A 22,679-nucleotide genomic window follows, 5' to 3' on the forward strand; every position below is an offset into this window, starting at 1 on the left:
GGTTTGGATCACGTAGTATTGCTGTACCACATCGAAACAGACAATCAAACCTGGTTGCGATTAATATTTTAGAGGATAACTCCGTTTATGTCTGGGTTAGTTCTGGTATTTGCAATCATCTGGCTCATTCTTTCGCGTTTTTCGCATTCTTGTTGGCCAGATCCTCGCCATTTTCTTGTTTGGACCACGTAGTAATGCGGTACCACACCGAAACAGTCAATTAAACCTGGTTGCGATTAATAGTTTAGAGGAGAACGCCGGTTATGTCTCGGTTAGGTCTGGGATTTGCCCCCATCGGGCTCGTACTTTCGCATTTTACGCATACTTATTGGCCAGATCCTGGGATATTTCTGGTTTGGATCACGTAGTAATGCGGTACCACACCGAAATTGTCAATTAAACCTGGTTGCGATTAATATTTTAGAGGAGAACGCCGGTTATGTCTCGGTTAGGTCTGGTATTTGCCCTCATCTGGCTCGTATTTACGCGTTTTCCGCATACTTGTTGGCCAGAACCTCGCCTTTTTCTGGTTTGGATCACGTAGTAATACGGTACCACACCGAAACAGTCAATTAAACCTGTTTGCGCTTAATATTTTACAGGATAACACCGGTTATATCTCGGTTAGGTCTGGGATTTGCCCTCATCTGGCTCGTACTTTCGCATTTTTCGCATACTTGTTGGCCAGATCCTGCGTCTTTTCTGACTTGGATCCCGTAGTAATGTGTTTCCACACCGAAACAGTCAATTAAACCTGGTTGCGATTAATATTTTAGAGGATAACGCCGGTAATGTCTCGGTTAGGTCTGAGATTTATCCTCATCTGGCTCGTACTTTCGCATTTTTCGCATACTTGTTGGCCAGATCCAGGGATTTTTCTGGTTTGGATCACGTAGTATTGCGGTACCACACCGAAACAGGCAACTATACCTGGTTGCGATTAATATTTTAGAGGATAACGCCTGTTACGTCTCGGTTATGTCTGAGATTTTCCCTCATCTGGCTCGTACATACGCGTTTTTCGCATACTTGTTGGCCAGATCCTCGCCTTTTTTTGGTTTGGATCACGTAGTAATACGGTACCACACCGAAACAGTCAATTAAACCTGTTTGCGCTTAATATTTTACAGGATAACAGCGGTTATATCTCGGTTAGGTCTAGGATTTGCCCTCATCTGGCTCGTACTTTCGCATTTCTCGCATACTTGTTGGCCAGATCCAGGGCTTTTTCTGGATTGGATCACGTAGTAATGCGGTGCCACACCGAAACGTTCAATTAAACCTGGTTGCGATTAATATTTTAGAGGTTAACGCCGGTTATGTCTGGGTTAGGTCTGGTATTTGCCCTCATCTGGCTCGTACTTTCGCATTTCTCGCATACTTGTTGGCCAGATCCAGGGCTATCTCTGGATTGGATCACGTAGTAATGCGATACCACGCCGAAACAGTCAATAAAACCTGGTTATGATTAATATTTTAGAGGATAACGCCGGATATGTCTCGGTTAGTTCTGGGATTTGCCCCCATCTGGCTCGTTCTTTCGCGTTTTTCGCATACTTGCTGGTCAGATCCGGGGTTTTTTCTGGTTTGGATCACGTAGTATTGCGGTACCACACAGAAACAGACAATTAAACCTGGTAGCGATTAATATTTTAGAGGATAACGCCGGTTATGTCTCGGTTAGGTCTGAGATTTGTCCTCATCTGGCACGTATTTGCGAGTTTTTCGCATACTTGTTGACCAGATCCAGGGATTTTCCTGGTCTGGATCACGTAGTATTGCGGTACCACGCCGAAACAGACAATTAAACCTGGTTGCGATTAATATTTTAGAGGATAACACCGGTTATGCCTCGGTTAGATCTGAGATTTGTCCTCATCTTGCTCGTACTTTCGCGTTTTTCGCATACTTGTTGGCCAAATCCTTGGGTTTTTTTCTGGATTGGATCCCGCAGTAATGTGGTACCATACTGAAACAGTCAATAAAAGCTGGTTCCGATTAGTATTTTAGAGGATAACGCTGGTTATGTCTGGGTTAGTTCTGGTATTTGCAATCATCTGGCTCGTACCTTCGCATTTTTCGCATTCTTGTTGGCAAGATCCTGGGCTTCTTCTGGTTTGGATCACGTAATAATGCGGTACCACACCGAAGCAGTCAATTAAACCTGGTTGCGATTAATATTTTAGAGGATAACTCCGGTTATGTCTGGGTTAGGTCTGGGATTTGCCCTCATCTGGCTCGTACTTTCGCATTTTTCGCATACTTGTTGGCCAGATCCTGGGTTTTTTCTGGCTTGGATCCCGAAGTAATGTGGTTCCACACCTAAACAGTCAATTAAACCTTGTTGCGATTAATATTTTAGAGGATAACGCCGGATATGTCTCGGTTAATTCTGGGATTTGCCCACATCTGGCTCGTTCTTTCGCGTTTCTCGCATACTTGCTGGCCAGATCCGGGGTTTTTTCTGGTTTGGATCACGTTGAAATGTGGTTCCACACCGAAACAGTCAATTAAACCCGGTTGCGATTAATATTTTAGAGGAGAACGCCGGTTATGTCTCGGTTAGGTCTGGGATTTGCCCTCATCTGGCTCGTACTTTCGCATTTTTCGCATTCTGGTTGGCCAGATCCTGGGATACTTCTGTTTTGCATCACGTAGTAGTGCGGTACCACACCGAAACAGTCATTAAGACCTGGTTGCGATTTATATTAAAGAGGTTAACGCCGGTTATGTCTTTGTTAGGTCTGGGATTTGCCCTCATCTGGCTCGTACTTTCGCATTTTTCGCATACTTGTTGGCCAGATCCAGGGCTATTTTTGGTTTGGATCACGTAGTATTGCGGTGCCACACCGAAACAGACAATTAAACCTGGTTGCGATTAATATTTTAGAGGATAACGCTTGTTATGCCTGGGTTAGTTCTGGTATTTGCCCTCATCGGCCTCGTACTTTCGCATTTTACGCATACTTGTTGGCCAGATCCTGGGATATTTCTGGTTTGGATCACGTAGTAATGCGGTTCCACACCGAAACAGTCAATTAAACCTGGTTGCGATTAATATTTTAGAGTATAACGCCGGTTATGTCACAGTTAGGTCTGGAATTTGCCCTCATCTGGCTCGTACGTTCGCATTTTTCGCATACTTGTTGGCCAGATCCAGGGCTATTTCTGGTTTGGATTACGTAGTAATGCGGTACCACACAGAAACAGTCAATTAAACCTGGTTGCGATTAATATTTTAGAGGATAACTCCGGTTATGTCTGGGTTAGGTCTGGGATTTGCCCTCATCTGGCTCGTACTTTCGCATTTTTCGCATACTTGTTGGCCAGATCCTGGGTTTTTTCTGGCTTGGATCCCGAAGTAATGTGGTTCCACACCTAAACAGTCAATTAAACCTTGTTGCGATTAATATTTTAGAGGATAACGCCGGATATGTCTCGGTTAATTCTGGGATTTGCCCACATCTGGCTCGTTCTTTCGCGTTTCTCGCATACTTGCTGGCCAGATCCGGGGTTTTTTCTGGTTTGGATCACGTTGAAATGTGGTTCCACACCGAAACAGTCAATTAAACCCGGTTGCGATTAATATTTTAGAGGAGAACGCCGGCTATGTCTCGGTTAGGTCTGGGATTTGCCCTCATCTGGCTCGTAATTTCGCATTTTTCGCATTCTGGTTGGCCAGATCCTGGGATACTTCTGTTTTGCATCACGTAGTAGTGCGGTACCACACCGAAACAGTCATTAAGACCTGGTTGCGATTTATATTAAAGAGGTTAACGCCGGTTATGTCTTTGTTAGGTCTGGGATTTGCCCTCATCTGGCTCGTACTTTCGCATTTTTCGCATATTTGTTGGCCAGATCCAGGGCTATTTTTGGTTTGGATCACGTAGTATTGCGGTGCCACACCGAAACAGACAATTAAACCTGGTTGCGATTAATATTTTAGAGGATAACGCTTGTTATGCCTGGGTTAGTTCTGGTATTTGCCCTCATCGGCCTCGTACTTTCGCATTTTACGCATACTTGTTGGCCAGATCCTGGGATATTTCTGGTTTGGATCACGTAGTAATGCGGTTCCACACCGAAACAGTCAATTAAACCTGGTTGCGATTAATATTTTAGAGTATAACGCCGGTTATGTCACAGTTAGGTCTGGAATTTGCCCTCATCTGGCTCGTACGTTCGCATTTTTCGCATACTTGTTGGCCAGATCCAGGGCTATTTCTGGTTTGGATTACGTAGTAATGCGGTACCACACAGAAACAGTCAATTAAACCTGGTTGCGATTAATATTTTAGAGGATAACGCCGGTTATGTCTGCGTTAGGTCTGGGATTTGCCCTCATCTGCCTCGTACTTTCGCATTTTTCGCATACTTGTTGGCCAGATCCAGGGCTATTTCTGGTTTGGATCACGTAGTATTGCGGTACCACACCGAAGCTGACAATTAAACCTGGTTGCGATTAATATTTTCGAGGATAGCGCCGGTTATGTCTGGGTTAGTTCTGGTATTTGCAATCATCTGGCTCATACTTTCGCGTTTTTCGCATTCTTGTTGGCCAGATCCTCGCCTTTTTCGGGTTTGGATCACGTAGCAATGCGGTACCACACCGAAACAGTCAATTAAACCTGTTTGCGGTTAATATTTTAGAGGATAACGCCGGTTATGTCTCGGTTAGGTCTGGCATTTGCCCTCATCCGGCTCGTACTTTCGCGTTTTTCGCATACCTGTTGGCCAGATCCTGCGTTTTTCCTGGCTTGGATCCCGTAGAAATGTGTTTCCACACGGAAACAGTCAATTAAACCTGGTTGCGATTAATATTTTAGAGAAAAACGCCGGTTATGTGTTCGGTTAGGTCTGGGATTTGCCCTCATCTGGCGCTTACTTTCGCATTTTTCGCATACTTGTTGGCCAGATCCAGCGTTTTTTCTGGCTTGGATCCCGTAGTAATGTGGTTCCACACCGAAACAGTCAATTAAACCTGGTTGCGATTAATATTTTAGAGGAGAACGCCGGTTATGTCTTGGTTAGGTCTGGGATTTGCCCTCATATGGCTCGTACTTTCGTATTTTTCGTATACTTGTTGGCCAAATCCAGGGCTATTTCTGGTTTGGATCACGTAGTATTGCGGTACCACACCGAAAGAGACAATTAAGCCTGGTTGCGATTAATATCTTAGAGGAGAACGCCGGTTATGTCCCGGTTAGGTCTTGGATTTGCCCTCCTCTGGCTCGTACTTTCGCATTTTTTGCATTCTGGTTGGCCAGATCAAGGTATATTTCTGGTTTGGATCCCGTAGTAATGTGGTTCCACACCGAAACAGTCAATTAAACCTGGTTGCGTTTAATATTTTAGAGGAGAACGCCGGTTATGTCTTGGTTAGGTCTGGGATTTGCCCTCATATGGCTCGTACTTTCGTATTTTTCGCATACTTGTTGGCCAGATCCAGGGCTATTTCTGGTTTGGACCACGGAGTATTGCGGTACCACACCGAAACAGACAATTAAACCTGGATGCGATTAATATTTTCGAGGATAACGCCGGTTACGTCTCGGTCAGGTCTGGTATGTGCCCTCATCGGCCTCGTACTTTCGCATTTTACGCATACTTGTTGGCCAGATCCTGGGATATTTCTGGTTTGGATCACGTAGTAATGCGGTTCCACACCGAAACAGTCAATTAAACCAGGTTGCGATTAATATTTTAGAGGATAACGCCGGTTATGTCTCAGTTAGGTCTGGAATTTGCCCTCATCTGGCTCGTACGTTCGCATTTTTCGCATACTTGTTGGCCAGATCCAGGGCTATTTCTGGTTTGGATTACGTAGTAATGCGGTACCACACAGAAACAGTCAATTAAACCTGGTTGCGATTAATATTTTAGAGGATAACGCCGGTTATGTCTGCGTTAGGTCTGGGATTTGCCCTCATCTGGCTCGTACTTTCGCATTTTTCGCATACTTGTTGGCCAGATCCAGGGCTATTTCTGGTTTGGATCACGTAGTATTGCGGTACCACACCGAAACAGACAATTAAACCTGGTTGCGATTAATATTTTCGAGGATAGCGCCGGTTATGTCTGGGTTAGTTCTGGTATTTGCAATCATCTGGCTCATACTTTCGCGTTTTTCGCATTCTTGTTGGCCAGATCCTCGCCTTTTTCTGGTTTGGATCACGTAGTAATGCGGTACCACACCGAAACAGTCAATTAAACCTGTTTGCACTTAATATTTTAGAGGATAACGCCGGTTATGTCTCGGTTAGGTCTGGGATTTGCCCTCATCCGGCTCGTACTTTCGCGTTTTTCGCATACCTGTTGACCAGATCCTGCGTTTTTCCTGGCTTGGATCCCGTAGAAATGTGGTTCCACACGGAAACAGTCAATTAAACCTGGTTGCGATTAATATTTTAGAGGAAAACGCCGGTTATGTGTTCGGTTAGGTCTGGGATTTGCCCTCATCTGGCGCTTACTTTCGCATTTTTCGCATACTTGTTGGCCAGATCCTGCGTTTTTTCTGGCTTGGATCCCGTAGTAATGTGGTTCCACACCGAAACAGTCAATTAAACCTGGTTGCGATTAATATTTTAGAGGAGAACGCCGGTTATGTCTTGGTTAGGTCTGGGATTTACCCTCATATGGCTCGTACTTTCGTATTTTTCGCATACTTGTTGGCCAGATCCAGGGCTATTTCTGGTTTGGATCACGTAGTATTGCGGTACCACACCAAAAGAGACAATTAAGCCTGGTGGCGATTAATATCTCAGAGGAGAACGCCGGTTATGTCCCGGTTAGGTCTTGGATTTGCCCTCATCTGGCTCGTACTTTCGCATTTTTCGCATTCTGGTTGGCCAGATCCAGGGATATTTCTGGTTTGGATCACGTAGTAATGCGGTACCACACCGAAACAGTCATTTAAACCTGGTTGTGATTAATATTTTAGAGGTTAACGCCGGTTATGTCTCGGTTAGGTCTGGGATTTGCCTTCATCTGGCTCGTCCCTTCGCATTTTTCGCATACTTGTTGGCCAGATCCAGGGCTATTTCTGGTTTGGATCACGTAGTATTGCGGTACCACACTGAAACAGTCAATTAAACTTGGTTCCGATTAATATTTTAGAGGATAGCGCTGGTTATGTCTGGGTTAGTTCTGGTATTTGCAATCATCTGGCTCGTACCTTCGCATTTTTCGCATTCTTGTTGGGAAGATCCTGGGTTTTTTCTGGTTGGGATCCCGTAGTAATGTGGTTCCACACCGAAACAGTCAATCAAACCTGGTTGCGATTAATATTTTAGAGGATAACGCCGGTATGTCTGGGTTAGTTCTGGTATTTACCCTCATCGGCCTCGTACTTTCGCATTTTACGCATACTTGTTGGCCAGATCCTGGGATATTTCTGGTTTGGATCACGTAGTGATGCGGTTCCACACCGAAACAGTCAATTAAACCTGGTTGCGATTAATATTTTAGAGGATAACGCGGGTTATGTCTCAGTTAGGTCCGGAATTTGCCCTCATCTGGCTCGTACGTTCGCATTTTTCGCATACTTGTTGGCCAGATCCAGGGCTATTTCTGGTTTGGATTACGTAGTAATGCGGTACCACACAGAAACAGTCAATTAAACCTGGTTGCGATTAATATTTTAGAGGATAACGCCGGATATGTCTCGGTTAATTCTGGGATTTGCCCACATCTGGCTCGTTCTTTCGCGTTTCTCGCATACTTGCTGGCCAGATCCGGGGTTTTTTCTGGTTTGGATCACGTTGAAATGTGGTTCCACACCGAAACAGTCAATTAAACCCGGTTGCGATTAATATTTTAGAGGAGAACGCCGGTTATGTCTCGGTTAGGTCTGGGATTTGCCCTCATCTGGCTCGTACTTTCGCATTTTTCGCATTCTGGTTGGCCAGATCCTGGGATACTTCTGTTTTGCATCACGTAGTAGTGCGGTACCACACCGAAACAGTCATTAAGACCTGGTTGCGATTTATATTAAAGAGGTTAACGCCGGTTATGTCTTTGTTAGGTCTGGGATTTGCCCTCATCTGGCTCGTACTTTCGCATTTTTCGCATACTTGTTGGCCAGATCCAGGGCTATTTTTGGTTTGGATCACGTAGTATTGCGGTGCCACACCGAAACAGACAATTAAACCTGGTTGCGATTAATATTTTAGAGGATAACGCTTGTTATGCCTGGGTTAGTTCTGGTATTTGCCCTCATCGGCCTCGTACTTTCGCATTTTACGCATACTTGTTGGCCAGATCCTGGGATATTTCTGGTTTGGATTACGTAGTAATGCGGTTCCACACCGAAACAGTCAATTAAACCTGGTTGCGATTAATATTTTAGAGTATAACGCCGGTTATGTCACAGTTAGGTCTGGAATTTGCCCTCATCTGGCTCGTACGTTCGCATTTTTCGCATACTTGTTGGCCAGATCCAGGGCTATTTCTGGTTTGGATTACGTAGTAATGCGGTACCACACAGAAACAGTCAATTAAACCTGGTTGCGATTTATATTAAAGAGGTTAACGCCGGTTATGTCTTTGTTAGGTCTGGGATTTGCCCTCATCTGGCTCGTACTTTCGCATTTTACGCATACTTGTTGGCCAGATCCTGGGATATTTCTGGTTTGGATTACGTAGTAATGCGGTTCCACACCGAAACAGTCAATTAAACCTGGTTGCGATTAATATTTTAGAGTATAACGCCGGTTATGTCACAGTTAGGTCTGGAATTTGCCCTCATCTGGCTCGTACTTTCGCGTTTTTCGCATACCTGTTGACCAGATCCTGCGTTTTTCCTGGCTTGGATCCCGTAGAAATGTGGTTCCACACGGAAACAGTCAATTAAACCTGGTTGCGATTAATATTTTAGAGGAAAACGCCGGTTATGTGTTCGGTTAGGTCTGGGATTTGCCCTCATCTGGCGCTTACTTTCGCATTTTTCGCATACTTGTTGGCCAGATCCTGCGTTTTTTCTGGCTTGGATCCCGTAGTAATGTGGTTCCACACCGAAACAGTCAATTAAACCTGGTTGCGATTAATATTTTAGAGGAGAACGCCGGTTATGTCTTGGTTAGGTCTGGGATTTACCCTCATATGGCTCGTACTTTCGTATTTTTCGCATACTTGTTGGCCAGATCCAGGGCTATTTCTGGTTTGGATCACGTAGTATTGCGGTACCACACCAAAAGAGACAATTAAGCCTGGTGGCGATTAATATCTCAGAGGAGAACGCCGGTTATGTCCCGGTTAGGTCTTGGATTTGCCCTCATCTGGCTCGTACTTTCGCATTTTTCGCATTCTGGTTGGCCAGATCCAGGGATATTTCTGGTTTGGATCACGTAGTAATGCGGTACCACACCGAAACAGTCATTTAAACCTGGTTGTGATTAATATTTTAGAGGTTAACGCCGGTTATGTCTCGGTTAGGTCTGGGATTTGCCTTCATCTGGCTCGTCCCTTCGCATTTTTCGCATACTTGTTGGCCAGATCCAGGGCTATTTCTGGTTTGGATCACGTAGTATTGCGGTACCACACTGAAACAGTCAATTAAACTTGGTTCCGATTAATATTTTAGAGGATAGCGCTGGTTATGTCTGGGTTAGTTCTGGTATTTGCAATCATCTGGCTCGTACCTTCGCATTTTTCGCATTCTTGTTGGGAAGATCCTGGGTTTTTTCTGGTTGGGATCCCGTAGTAATGTGGTTCCACACCGAAACAGTCAATCAAACCTGGTTGCGATTAATATTTTAGAGGATAACGCCGGTATGTCTGGGTTAGTTCTGGTATTTACCCTCATCGGCCTCGTACTTTCGCATTTTACGCATACTTGTTGGCCAGATCCTGGGATATTTCTGGTTTGGATCACGTAGTGATGCGGTTCCACACCGAAACAGTCAATTAAACCTGGTTGCGATTAATATTTTAGAGGATAACGCGGGTTATGTCTCAGTTAGGTCCGGAATTTGCCCTCATCTGGCTCGTACGTTCGCATTTTTCGCATACTTGTTGGCCAGATCCAGGGCTATTTCTGGTTTGGATTACGTAGTAATGCGGTACCACACAGAAACAGTCAATTAAACCTGGTTGCGATTAATATTTTAGAGGATAACGCCGGATATGTCTCGGTTAATTCTGGGATTTGCCCACATCTGGCTCGTTCTTTCGCATTTTTCGCATTCTGGTTGGCCAGATCCTGGGATACTTCTGTTTTGCATCACGTAGTAGTGCGGTACCACACCGAAACAGTCATTAAGACCTGGTTGCGATTTATATTAAAGAGGTTAACGCCGGTTATGTCTTTGTTAGGTCTGGGATTTGCCCTCATCTGGCTCGTACTTTCGCATTTTTCGCATACTTGTTGGCCAGATCCAGGGCTATTTTTGGTTTGGATCACGTAGTATTGCGGTGCCACACCGAAACAGACAATTAAACCTGGTTGCGATTAATATTTTAGAGGATAACGCTTGTTATGCCTGGGTTAGTTCTGGTATTTGCCCTCATCGGCCTCGTACTTTCGCATTTTACGCATACTTGTTGGCCAGATCCTGGGATATTTCTGGTTTGGATTACGTAGTAATGCGGTTCCACACCGAAACAGTCAATTAAACCTGGTTGCGATTAATATTTTAGAGTATAACGCCGGTTATGTCACAGTTAGGTCTGGAATTTGCCCTCATCTGGCTCGTACGTTCGCATTTTTCGCATACTTGTTGGCCAGATCCAGGGCTATTTCTGGTTTGGATTACGTAGTAATGCGGTACCACACAGAAACAGTCAATTAAACCTGGTTGCGATTAATATTTTAGAGGATAACGCCGGTTATGTCTGCGTTAGGTCTGGGATTTGCCCTCATCTGCCTCGTACTTTCGCATTTTTCGCATACTTGTTGGCCAGATCCAGGGCTATTTCTGGTTTGGATCACGTAGTATTGCGGTACCACACCGAAGCAGACAATTAAACCTGGTTGCGATTAATATTTTCGAGGATAGCGCCGGTTATGTCTGGGTTAGTTCTGGTATTTGCAATCATCTGGCTCATACTTTCGCGTTTTTCGCATTCTTGTTGGCCAGATCCTCGCCTTTTTCTGGTTTGGATCACGTAGCAATGCGGTACCACACCGAAACAGTCAATTAAACCTGTTTGCGGTTAATATTTTAGAGGATAACGCCGGTTATGTCTCGGTTAGGTCTGGCATTTGCCCTCATCCGGCTCGTACTTTCGCGTTTTTCGCATACCTGTTGGCCATATCCTGCGTTTTTCCTGGCTTGGATCCCGTAGAAATGTGTTTCCACACGGAAACAGTCAATTAAACCTGGTTGCGATTAATATTTTAGAGAAAAACGCCGGTTATGTGTTCGGTTAGGTCTGGGATTTGCCCTCATCTGGCGCTTACTTTCGCATTTTTCGCATACTTGTTGGCCAGATCCAGCGTTTTTTCTGGCTTGGATCCCGTAGTAATGTGGTTCCACACCGAAACAGTCAATTAAACCTGGTTGCGATTAATATTTTAGAGGAGAACGCCGGTTATGTCTTGGTTAGGTCTGGGATTTGCCCTCATATGGCTCGTACTTTCGTATTTTTCGTATACTTGTTGGCCAAATCCAGGGCTATTTCTGGTTTGGATCACGTAGTATTGCGGTACCACACCGAAAGAGACAATTAATCCTGGTTGCGATTAATATCTTAGAGGAGAACGCCGGTTATGTCCCGGTTAGGTCTTGGATTTGCCCTCCTCTGGCTCGTACTTTCGCATTTTTTGCATTCTGGTTGGCCAGATCAAGGTATATTTCTGGTTTGGATCCCGTAGTAATGTGGTTCCACACCGAAACAGTCAATTAAACCAGGTTGCGTTTAATATTTTAGAGGAGAACGCCGGTTATGTCTTGGTTAGGTCTGGGATTTGCCCTCATATGGCTCGTACTTTCGTATTTTTCGCATACTTGTTGGCCAGATCCAGGGCTATTTCTGGTTTGGACCACGGAGTATTGCGGTACCACACCGAAACAGACAATTAAACCTGGATGCGATTAATATTTTCGAGGATAACGCCGGTTACGTCTCGGTCAGGTCTGGTATGTGCCCTCATCGGCCTCGTACTTTCGCATTTTACGCCTACTTGTTGGCCAGATCCTGGGATATTTCTGGTTTGGATCACGTAGTAATGCGGTTCCACACCGAAACAGTCAATTAAACCAGGTTGCGATTAATATTTTAGAGGATAACGCCGGTTATGTCTCAGTTAGGTCTGGAATTTGCCCTCATCTGGCTCGTACGTTCGCATTTTTCGCATACTTGTTGGCCAGATCCAGGGCTATTTCTGGTTTGGATTACGTAGTAATGCGGTACCACACAGAAACAGTCAATTAAACCTGGTTGCGATTAATATTTTAGAGGATAACGCCGGTTATGTCTGCGTTAGGTCTGGGATTTGCCCTCATCTGGCTCGTACTTTCGCATTTTTCGCATACTTGTTGGCCAGATCCAGGGCTATTTCTGGTTTGGATCACGTAGTATTGCGGTACCACACCGAAACAGACAATTAAACCTGGTTGCGATTAATATTTTCGAGGATAGCGCCGGTTATGTCTGGGTTAGTTCTGGTATTTGCAATCATCTGGCTCATACTTTCGCGTTTTTCGCATTCTTGTTGGCCAGATCCTCGCCTTTTTCTGGTTTGGATCACGTAGTAATGCGGTACCACACCGAAACAGTCAATTAAACCTGTTTGCACTTAATATTTTAGAGGATAACGCCGGTTATGTCTCGGTTAGGTCTGGGATTTGCCCTCATCCGGCTCGTACTTTCGCGTTTTTCGCATACCTGTTGACCAGATCCTGCGTTTTTCCTGGCTTGGATCCCGTAGAAATGTGGTTCCACACGGAAACAGTCAATTAAACCTGGTTGCGATTAATATTTTAGAGGAAAACGCCGGTTATGTGTTCGGTTAGGTCTGGGATTTGCCCTCATCTGGCGCTTACTTTCGCATTTTTCGCATACTTGTTGGCCAGATCCTGCGTTTTTTCTGGCTTGGATCCCGTAGTAATGTGGTTCCACACCGAAACAGTCAATTAAACCTGGTTGCGATTAATATTTTAGAGGAGAACGCCGGTTATGTCTTGGTTAGGTCTGGGATTTACCCTCATATGGCTCGTACTTTCGTATTTTTCGAATTCTTGTTGGCCAGATCCAAGGCTATTTCAGGTTTGGATCACGTAGTATTGCGGTACCACACCGAAAGAGACATGTAAGCCTGGTTGCGATTAATATCTTAGAGGAGAACGCCGGTTATGTCCCGGTTAGGTCTTGGATTTGCCCTCATCTGGCTCGTACTTTCGCATTTTTCGCATTCTGGTTGGCCAGATCCTCGCCTTTTTCTGGTTTGGATCACGTAGTAATGCGGTACCACACCGAAACAGTCAATTAAACCTGTTTGCACTTAATATTTTAGAGGATAACGCCGGTTATGTCTCGGTTAGGTCTGGGATTTGCCCTCATCCGGCTCGTACTTTCGCGTTTTTCGCATACCTGTTGACCAGATCCTGCGTTTTTCCTGGCTTGGATCCCGTAGAAATGTGGTTCCACACGGAAACAGTCAATTAAACCTGGTTGCGATTAATATTTTAGAGGAAAACGCCGGTTATGTGTTCGGTTAGGTCTGGGATTTGCCCTCATCTGGCGCTTACTTTCGCATTTTTCGCATACTTGTTGGCCAGATCCTGCGTTTTTTCTGGCTTGGATCCCGTAGTAATGTGGTTCCACACCGAAACAGTCAATTAAACCTGGTTGCGATTAATATTTTAGAGGAGAACGCCGGTTATGTCTTGGTTAGGTCTGGGATTTACCCTCATATGGCTCGTACTTTCGTATTTTTCGAATTCTTGTTGGCCAGATCCAAGGCTATTTCTGGTTTGGATCACGTAGTATTGCGGTACCACACCGAAAGAGACATGTAAGCCTGGTTGCGATTAATATCTTAGAGGAGAACGCCGGTTATGTCCCGGTTAGGTCTTGGATTTGCCCTCATCTGGCTCGTACTTTCGCATTTTTCGCATTCTGGTTGGCCAGAACCAGGGATATTTCTGGTTTGGATCCCGTAGTAATGTGGTTCCACACCGAAACAGTCAATTAAACCTGGTTGCGATTAATATTTTAGAGGAGAACGCCGGTTATGTCTGGGTTAGTTCTGGTATTTGCGATCATCTGGCTCGTACTTTCGCATTTTTCGCATACTTGTTGGCCAGATCCTGCGTTTTTTCTGGCTTGGATCCCGTAGTAATGCGGTACCACACCGAAACAGTCAACTAAACCTGTTTGCGCTTAATATTTTAGAGGATAACGCCGGTTATGTCTCGGTTAGGTCTGGGATTTGCCATTATCTTGCTCGTACTTTAGCGTTTTTCGCATACTTGTTGGTCAAATCCTGGGGTTTTTTCTGGTTTGGATCCCGTAGTAATGTGGTACCATACTGAAACAGTCAATAAAAGCTGGTTCCGATTAGTATTTTAGAGGATAACGCTGGTTATGTCTGGGTTAGTTCTGGTATTTGCGATCATCTGGCTCGTACCTTCGCATTTTTCGCATTCTTGTTGGCATGATCCTGGGCTTCTTCTGGTTTGGATCACGTAATAATGCGGTACCACACCGAAACAGACAATTAAACCTGTTTGCGGTTAATATTTTAGAGAATAACTCCGGTTATGTCTCGGTTAGGTCTGGGATTTGCCCTCATCTGGCTCGTACTTTAGCGATTTTCGCATACCTGTTAGCCACATCCTGGGTTTTTTCTGGTTTGGATCACGTAGTCATGCGGTTCCACACCGAAACATTCAATTAAACCTGGTTGCGATTAATATTTTAGAGGATAACGCTGGTTATGTCTGGGTTAGGTCTGGTATTTGCCCTCATCTGGCTCGTACTTTCGCATTTTTCGCATACTTGTTGGCCAGATCCAGGGCTATTTCTGGATTGGATCACGTAGTAATGTGGTTCCACACCGAAACAGTCAATTAAACCTGGTTGCGATTAATATTTTAGAGGAGAACGCCGGTTATGTCTTGGTTAGGTCTGGGATTTGCCCTCATATGCCTCTTACTTTCGTATTTTTCGCATACTTGTTGGCCAGATCCAGGGCTATTTCTGGTTTGGATCACGTAGTATTGCGGTACCACACCAAAAGAGACAATTAAGCCTGGTGGCGATTAATATCTTAGAGGAGAACGCCGGTTATGTCCCGGTTAGGTCTTGGATTTGCCCTCATCTGGCTCGTACTTTCGCATTTTTCGCATTCTGGTTGGCCAGATCCAGGGATATTTCTGGTTTGGATCACGTAGTAATGCGGTACCACACCGAAACAGTCATTTAAACCTGGTTGTGATTAATATTTTAGAGGTTAACGCCGGTTATGTCTCGGTTAGGTCTGGGATTTGCCTTCATCTGGCTCGTCCCTTCGCATTTTTCGCATACTTGTTGGCCAGATCCAGGGCTATTTCTGGTTTGGATCACGTAGTATTGCGGTACCACACTGAAACAGTCAATTAAACTTGGTTCCGATTAATATTTTAGAGGATAGCGCTGGTTATGTCTGGGTTAGTTCTGGTATTTGCAATCATCTGGCTCGTACCTTCGCATTTTTCGCATTCTTGTTGGGAAGATCCTGGGTTTTTTCTGGTTGGGATCCCGTAATAATGTGGTTCCACACCGAAACAGTCAATCAAACCTGGTTGCGATTAATATTTTAGAGGATAACGCCGGTATGTCTGGGTTAGTTCTGGTATTTGCCCTCATCGGCCTCGTACTTTCGCATTTTACGCATACTTGTTGGCCAGATCCTGGGATATTTCTGGTTTGGATCACGTAGTGATGCGGTTCCACACCGAAACAGTCAATTAAACCTGGTTGCGATTAATATTTTAGAGGATAACGCGGGTTATGTCTCAGTTAGGTCCGGAATTTGCCCTCATCTGGCTCGTACGTTCGCATTTTTCGCATACTTGTTGGCCAGATCCAGGGCTATTTCTGGTTTGGATTACGTAGTAATGCGGTACCACACAGAAACAGTCAATTAAACCTGGTTGCGATTAATATTTTAGAGGATAACGCCGGTTATGTCTGCGTTAGGTCTGGGATTTGCCCTCATCTGGCTCGTACTTTCGCATTTTTCGCATAGTTTTTGGCCAGATCCTGGCCTTCTTCTGGCTTGGACCACGTAGTAATGTGGTACCACACTGAAACAGGCAATTAAACCTGGTTCCGATTAATATTTTAGAGGATAACACCGGTTATGTCTGGGTTAGTTCTGGTATTTGCAATCATCTGGCTCATACTTTCGCGTTTTTCGCATACTTGTTGGCCAGATCCTCGCCTTTTTCTGGTTTGGACCACATAGTAATGCGGTACCACACCGAAACAGTCAACTAAACCTGTTTGCGCTTAATATTTTAGAGGATAACGCCGGTTATGTCTCGGTTAGGTCTGGGATTTGCCATTATCTTGCTCGTACTTTAGCGTTTTTCGCATACTTGTTGGTCAAATCCTGGGGTTTTTTCTGGTTTGGATCCCGTAGTAATGTGGTACCATACTGAAACAGTCAATAAAAGCTGGTTCCGATTAGTATTTTAGAGGATAACGCTGGTTATGTCTGGGTTAGTTCTGGTATTTGCGATCATCTGGCTCGTACCTTCGCATTTTTCGCATTCTGGTTGGCCAGATCCAGGGATATTTCTGGTTTGGATCACGTAGTAATGCGGTACCACACCGAAACAGTCATTTAAACCTGGTTGTGATTAATATTTTAGAGGTTAACGCCGGTTATGTCTCGGTTAGGTCTGGGATTTGCCTTCATCTGGCTCGTCCCTTCGCATTTTTCGCATACTTGTTGGCCAGATCCAGGGCTATTTCTGGTTTGGATCACGTAGTATTGCGGTACCACACTGAAACAGTCAATTAAACTTGGTTCCGATTAATATTTTAGAGGATAGCGCTGGTTATGTCTGGGTTAGTTCTGGTATTTGCAATCATCTGGCTCGTACCTTCGCATTTTTCGCATTCTTGTTGGGAAGATCCTGGGTTTTTTCTGGTTGGGATCCCGTAGTAATGTGGTTCCACACCGAAACAGTCAATCAAACCTGGTTGCGATTAATATTTTAGAGGATAACGCCGGTATGTCTGGGTTAGTTCTGGTATTTGCCCTCATCGGCCTCGTACTTTCGCATTTTACGCATACTTGTTGGCCAGATCCTGGGATATTTCTGGTTTGGATCACGTAGTGATGCGGTTCCACACCGAAACAGTCAATTAAACCTGGTTGCGATTAATATTTTAGAGGATAACGCGGGTTATGTCTCAGTTAGGTCCGGAATTTGCCCTCATCTGGCTCGTACGTTCGCATTTTTCGCATACTTGTTGGCCAGATCCAGGGCTATTTCTGGTTTGGATTACGTAGTAATGCGGTACCACACAGAAACAGTCAATTAAACCTGGTTGCGATTAATATTTTAGAGGATAACGCCGGTTATGTCTGCGTTAGGTCTGGGATTTGCCCTCATCTGGCTCGTACTTTCGCATTTTTCGCATAGTTTTTGGCCAGATCCTGGCCTTCTTCTGGCTTGGACCACGTAGTAATGTGGTACCACACTGAAACAGGCAATTAAACCTGGTTCCGATTAATATTTTAGAGGATAACGCCGGTTATGTCTGGGTTAGTTCTGGTATTTGCAATCATCTGGCTCATACTTTCGCGTTTTTCGCATACTTGTTGGCCAGATCCTCGCCTTTTTCTGGTTTGGACCACATAGTAATGCGGTACCACACCGAAACAGTCAACTAAACCTGTTTGCGCTTAATATTTTAGAGGATAACGCCGGTTATGTCTCGGTTAGGTCTGGGATTTGCCATTATCTTGCTCGTACTTTAGCGTTTTTCGCATACTTGTTGGTCAAATCCTGGGGTTTTTTCTGGTTTGGATCCCGTAGTAATGTGGTACCATACTGAAACAGTCAATAAAAGCTGGTTCCGATTAGTATTTTAGAGGATAACGCTGGTTATGTCTGGGTTAGTTCTGGTATTTGCGATCATCTGGCTCGTACCTTCGCATTTTTCGCATTCTTGTTGGCATGATCCTGGGCTTCTTCTGGTTTGGATCACGTAATAATGCGGTACCACACCGAAACAGACAATTAAACCTGTTTGCGCTTAATATTTTAGAGAATAACTCCGGTTATGTCTCGGTTAGGTCTGGGATTTGCCCTCATCTGGCTCGTACTTTAGCGATTTTCGCATACCTGTTAGCCACATCCTGGGTTTTTTCTGGTTTGGATCACGTAGTCATGCGGTTCCACACCGAAACATTCAATTAAACCTGGTTGCGATTAATATTTTAGAGGATAACGCTGGTTATGTCTGGGTTAGGTCTGGTATTTGCCCTCATCTGGCTCGTACTTTCGCATTTTTCGCATACTTGTTGGCCAGATCCAGGGCTATTTCTGGATTGGATCACGTAGTAATGCAATACCACGCCGAAACAGTCAATAAAACCTGGTTGTGATTAATATTTTAGAGGATAACGCCGGTTATGTCTGGGATTTGCCCTCATCTGGCTCGTACTCTCGCATTTAACGCATACTTGTTGGCCAGATCCTGGGATATTTCTGGTTTGGATCACGTAGTAATGCGGTGCCACACCGAAACATTCAATTAAACCTGGTTGCGATTAATATTTTAGAGGATAACGCTGGTTATGTCTGGGTTAGGTCTGGTATTTGCCCTCATCTGGCTCGTACTTTCGCATTTTTCGCATACTTGTTGGCCAGATCCAGGGCTATTTTTGGTTTGGATCACGTAGTATTGCGGTGCCACACCGAAACAGGCAATTAAACCTGGTTGCGATTAATATTTTAGAGGATAACGCTTGTTATGTCTGGGTTAGTTCTGGTATTTGCCCTCATCGGCCTCGTACTTTCGCATTTTACGCATACTTGTTGGCCAGATCCTGGGATATTTCTGGTTTGGATCACGTAGTAATGCGGTTCCACACCGAAACAGTCAATTAAACCTGGTTGCGATTAATATTTTAGAGGAGAACGCCGGTTATGTCACGGTTAGGTCTGAGATTTGTCCTCATCTTGCTCGTACTCTCGCATTTTTCGCATTCTTGTTGGCATGATCCTGGGCTTCTTCTGGTTTGGATCACGTAATAATGCGGTACGACACCGAAACAGTCAATTAAACCTGGTTGCGATTAATATTTTAGAGGATAACTCCGGTTATGTCTGGGTTATGTCTGGGATTTGCCCTCATCTGGCTCGTACTTTCGCATTTTTCGCTAACTTGTTGGCCAGATCCTGGATTTTTTCTGGCTTGGATCCTGAAGTAATGTGGTTCCACACCGAAACAGTCAAGTAAACCTGGTTGCGATTAATATTTTAGAGGATAACGCCGGATATGTCTCGGTTAATTCTGGGATTTGCCCACATCTGGCACGTTCTTTCGCGTTTCTCGTATACTTGCTGGCCAGATCCGGGGTTTTTTCTGGTTTGGATCCCGTTGAAATGTGGTTCCACACCGAAACAGTCAATTAAACCCGGTTGCGATTAATATTTTAGAGGAGAACGCCGGTTATGTCTCGGTTAGGTCTGGGATTTGCCCTCATCTGGCTCGTACTTTCGCATTTTTCGCATTCTGGTTGGCCAGATCCTGGGATACTTCTGTTTTGCATCACGTAGTAGTGCGGTACCACACCGAAACAGTCATTAAGACCTGGTTGCGATTTATATTAAAGAGGTTAACGCCGGTTATGTCTTTGTTAGGTCTGGCATTTGCCCTCATCTGGCTCGTACTTTCGCATTTTTCGCATACTTGTTGGCCAGATCCAGGGCTATTTTTGGTTTGGATCACGTAGTATTGCGGTGCCACACCGAAACAGGCAATTAAACCTGGTTGCGATTAATATTTTAGAGGATAACGCTTGTTATGTCTGGGTTAGTTCTGGTATTTGCCCTCATCGGCCTCGTACTTTCGCATTTTACGCATACTTGTTGGCCAGATCCTGGGATATTTCTGGTTTGGATCACGTAGTAATGCGGTTCCACACCGAAACAGTCAATTAAACCTGGTTGCGATTAATATTTTAGAGGATAACGCCAGTTATGTCTCAGTTAGGTCTGGAATTTGCCCTCATCTGGCTCGTACGTTCGCATTTTTCGCATACTTGTTGGCCACCCTCAGGGGCTGCCAGCCTTTCAGCTGCAGTACGGGCTTAACGAACCCGGGGTACCCGAGTCATACACACACCGTAAGCCTCCTGTTGGTCGTCACAACGACCCATTCACAATTCCCTATTGGTTTTGTGAATGGTACGTGACGGCAGCAGGAACGGGGGTCTTGGCTTAACCGCCTGGGCCACGAGTATGGCGACTCTATAAAATCGCCCTCCAATCCTAAGCTATGGTGCGCGGCGATGGGATGCATGGTTGGGGGAGAAGGCCCAATCCCAAGCGACCACCTCCGGGGAACCTGCCGAACCCCCGGAGTATTAGGCTTACCCGGGTAAGGCGGCTCTGCCCGGGTGGACCTTTATTTCCGACCATCTCGTGGGATTTTTATGGACACAGAAAATAAAATGGGGATGGGGCGGGTTTTGTCGGTTGGGGAGGACGGTGACGGGGTTGGGGTTAGGGCGGTGGCGCTCGCGCCCCACTCAGCGCCAGGTCCGGCTTCGTGGAGGGTGGAGGAGGACGACGAGACGGCGTCGGTCTCGTCCTTCTCCTCCAGCACGAGCCACATAGGCTCTAAGAGGAAGAGGACGGGGCAGGCCGTCGTCGAGGTGGGCGGGGCGATGAGCCCGTCGGTGAGGCTGAGTTGCCTCAGGGACGAGGTGACCGAGGAGATATCGGAGAGGATCTCCTCGTCCCTGAGGCGGGTGGAGAAAGTCGCCGCTGCCTGCGCCTTTAAGGGGCAGAAAAGCGGTGGCGCGGAGGCCCTGAAGGCCGCGGCGGAGGAAATGAGGGAGGCGGCGCGGGAGCTCAGAGGGCGGAACGCCCGTCTGCAGCTCCTGTTGGAGGAGGAGCGACAGGGGAGGAGGAGGGCAGAGGCGCTGTGGAACAGCGCGGCCCTCCCTCCCATCCTCCCTCCTCCTCCACCGCCGCGTCCCTCGGCGGAGGTAAATAAGCGGAGTGCGGCGGCAGTGGTGCGGGGCACCGCGGGCCCCTCCACCCGCACTCCGCCCGTGAAGAAGTCCCCGTCCTCCTCAGAAGACGATCTTCTGAGGAGGATTGGGGACATGATCGATGGCAAGCTGGCCGCCTTCCGGGAGGAGCTCCTCGCCGGAAGAGCGGTCAGCAGGAAGGCGGTGCCTCCCCGACCTGTTCCGGTACAGTCGGGGAAGGCAAAGAAGGGCGGAGTGAAGGCTCCGCCCAGCGTTGCGGCACCAGGGCCCCGGGTCGCGACCCCCAAGGGGGGTGGTGTACCCGTGGTCGCGGTGGTCGCGTCCTCCACGGCACCCTCCCAAGGGGGGGTGGCGTGGAGTGAGGTGGTGGGGCGGAAGGCGAAGCGGGCGGCGAGGAAGGCCTCGCAACCGCAGCCTTCGCCTCCGCCGCCGGCGGCCAAGGTAAAGGCCGCGAAAGTCGGGAAGGCTCGACCAGGTCGTCCCCCAAAAACGGCAGCGGTGACGCTGACCGTTGCGCAGGGGGGCGACCTGACCCTCGCGGAGGCGATGCGGCTCGCCAGGGAGAATATCTCCCTGGAAGAGCTGGGCATCGCCTCCGTGAGGGCGAAGAGGGCCGTGACCGGGGGTCTCTTGCTGGAGATCCCCGGTGCAGAAGGCGGCGCGAAGGCGAATCGTCTCGCCCAGAGGCTCCGGGAGCAGCTGGGCGAGCGAGGTGTCCGGGTCGCCCGGCCCACGAAGCGCACGGAGATGCGCGTTTGTGGGCTGGACGACTCGGTCAGCGCACAGGATGTGTCCCGTGCCCTTGCGAGGGCGGGGGACTGTCCTGTGGAGGACCTGCGGATCGGAGAGATCCGCAGGTCGCCCTCCGGCCTCGGGTCGGTGTGGGCCCGGTGCCCCCTCTCCGCCGCCCGTAAGGTGGCGGAATCCGGGAGGGTGTTGGTGGGGTGGGTTTCGGCGCGAGTGGAAATCCTCGCGCCGCGCCCGCTCCAGTGTCACCGCTGCCTCGAATTGGGGCACGTGAGGCAGTGGTGCACCTCGCCGGTGGACCGCAGCGGTCAGTGTTACCGCTGCGGTGCCAAAGAGCACCGTGCGAGCCAGTGCTCGGCGGCCCCCCACTGCCCGCTGTGTGCGGACATGGGGAGGCCAGCCGATCACAGGGTGGGGAGCAAGAAGTGCTCCCCCCCCTCCCGGAAGGAGAGGAAGAGGCGGGCTGCACCGGCTCCGGTGCCGAGCGCGGTGGCATCGTCCTCCATGGAGGTGGACGGTGCTACGGGGACGGACGGCCGGGAGGAGGCTGGCGCGGCCATTAATTAATGCCGCCCCGCCTCCTCCTCCAGGCCAACCTCAACCACTGCCGCGCGGCACAGGACTTGATGTCCCAAGTCCTCGCGGAGTGGGGCGTTGGCCTGGCGGTCGCCGCTGAGCCGTACCGCGTCCCTGATCACCCTCATTGGGTGGGCGACGCGGACGGCTTGGTGGCGACGGTATGGGGAGGGGGCGACGGGTCCCCACC

This window comes from Colletes latitarsis, unplaced genomic scaffold (assembly GCF_051014445.1).
Source record: "Colletes latitarsis isolate SP2378_abdomen unplaced genomic scaffold, iyColLati1 scaffold0013, whole genome shotgun sequence".
NCBI lineage: Eukaryota > Metazoa > Arthropoda > Insecta > Hymenoptera > Colletidae > Colletes > Colletes latitarsis.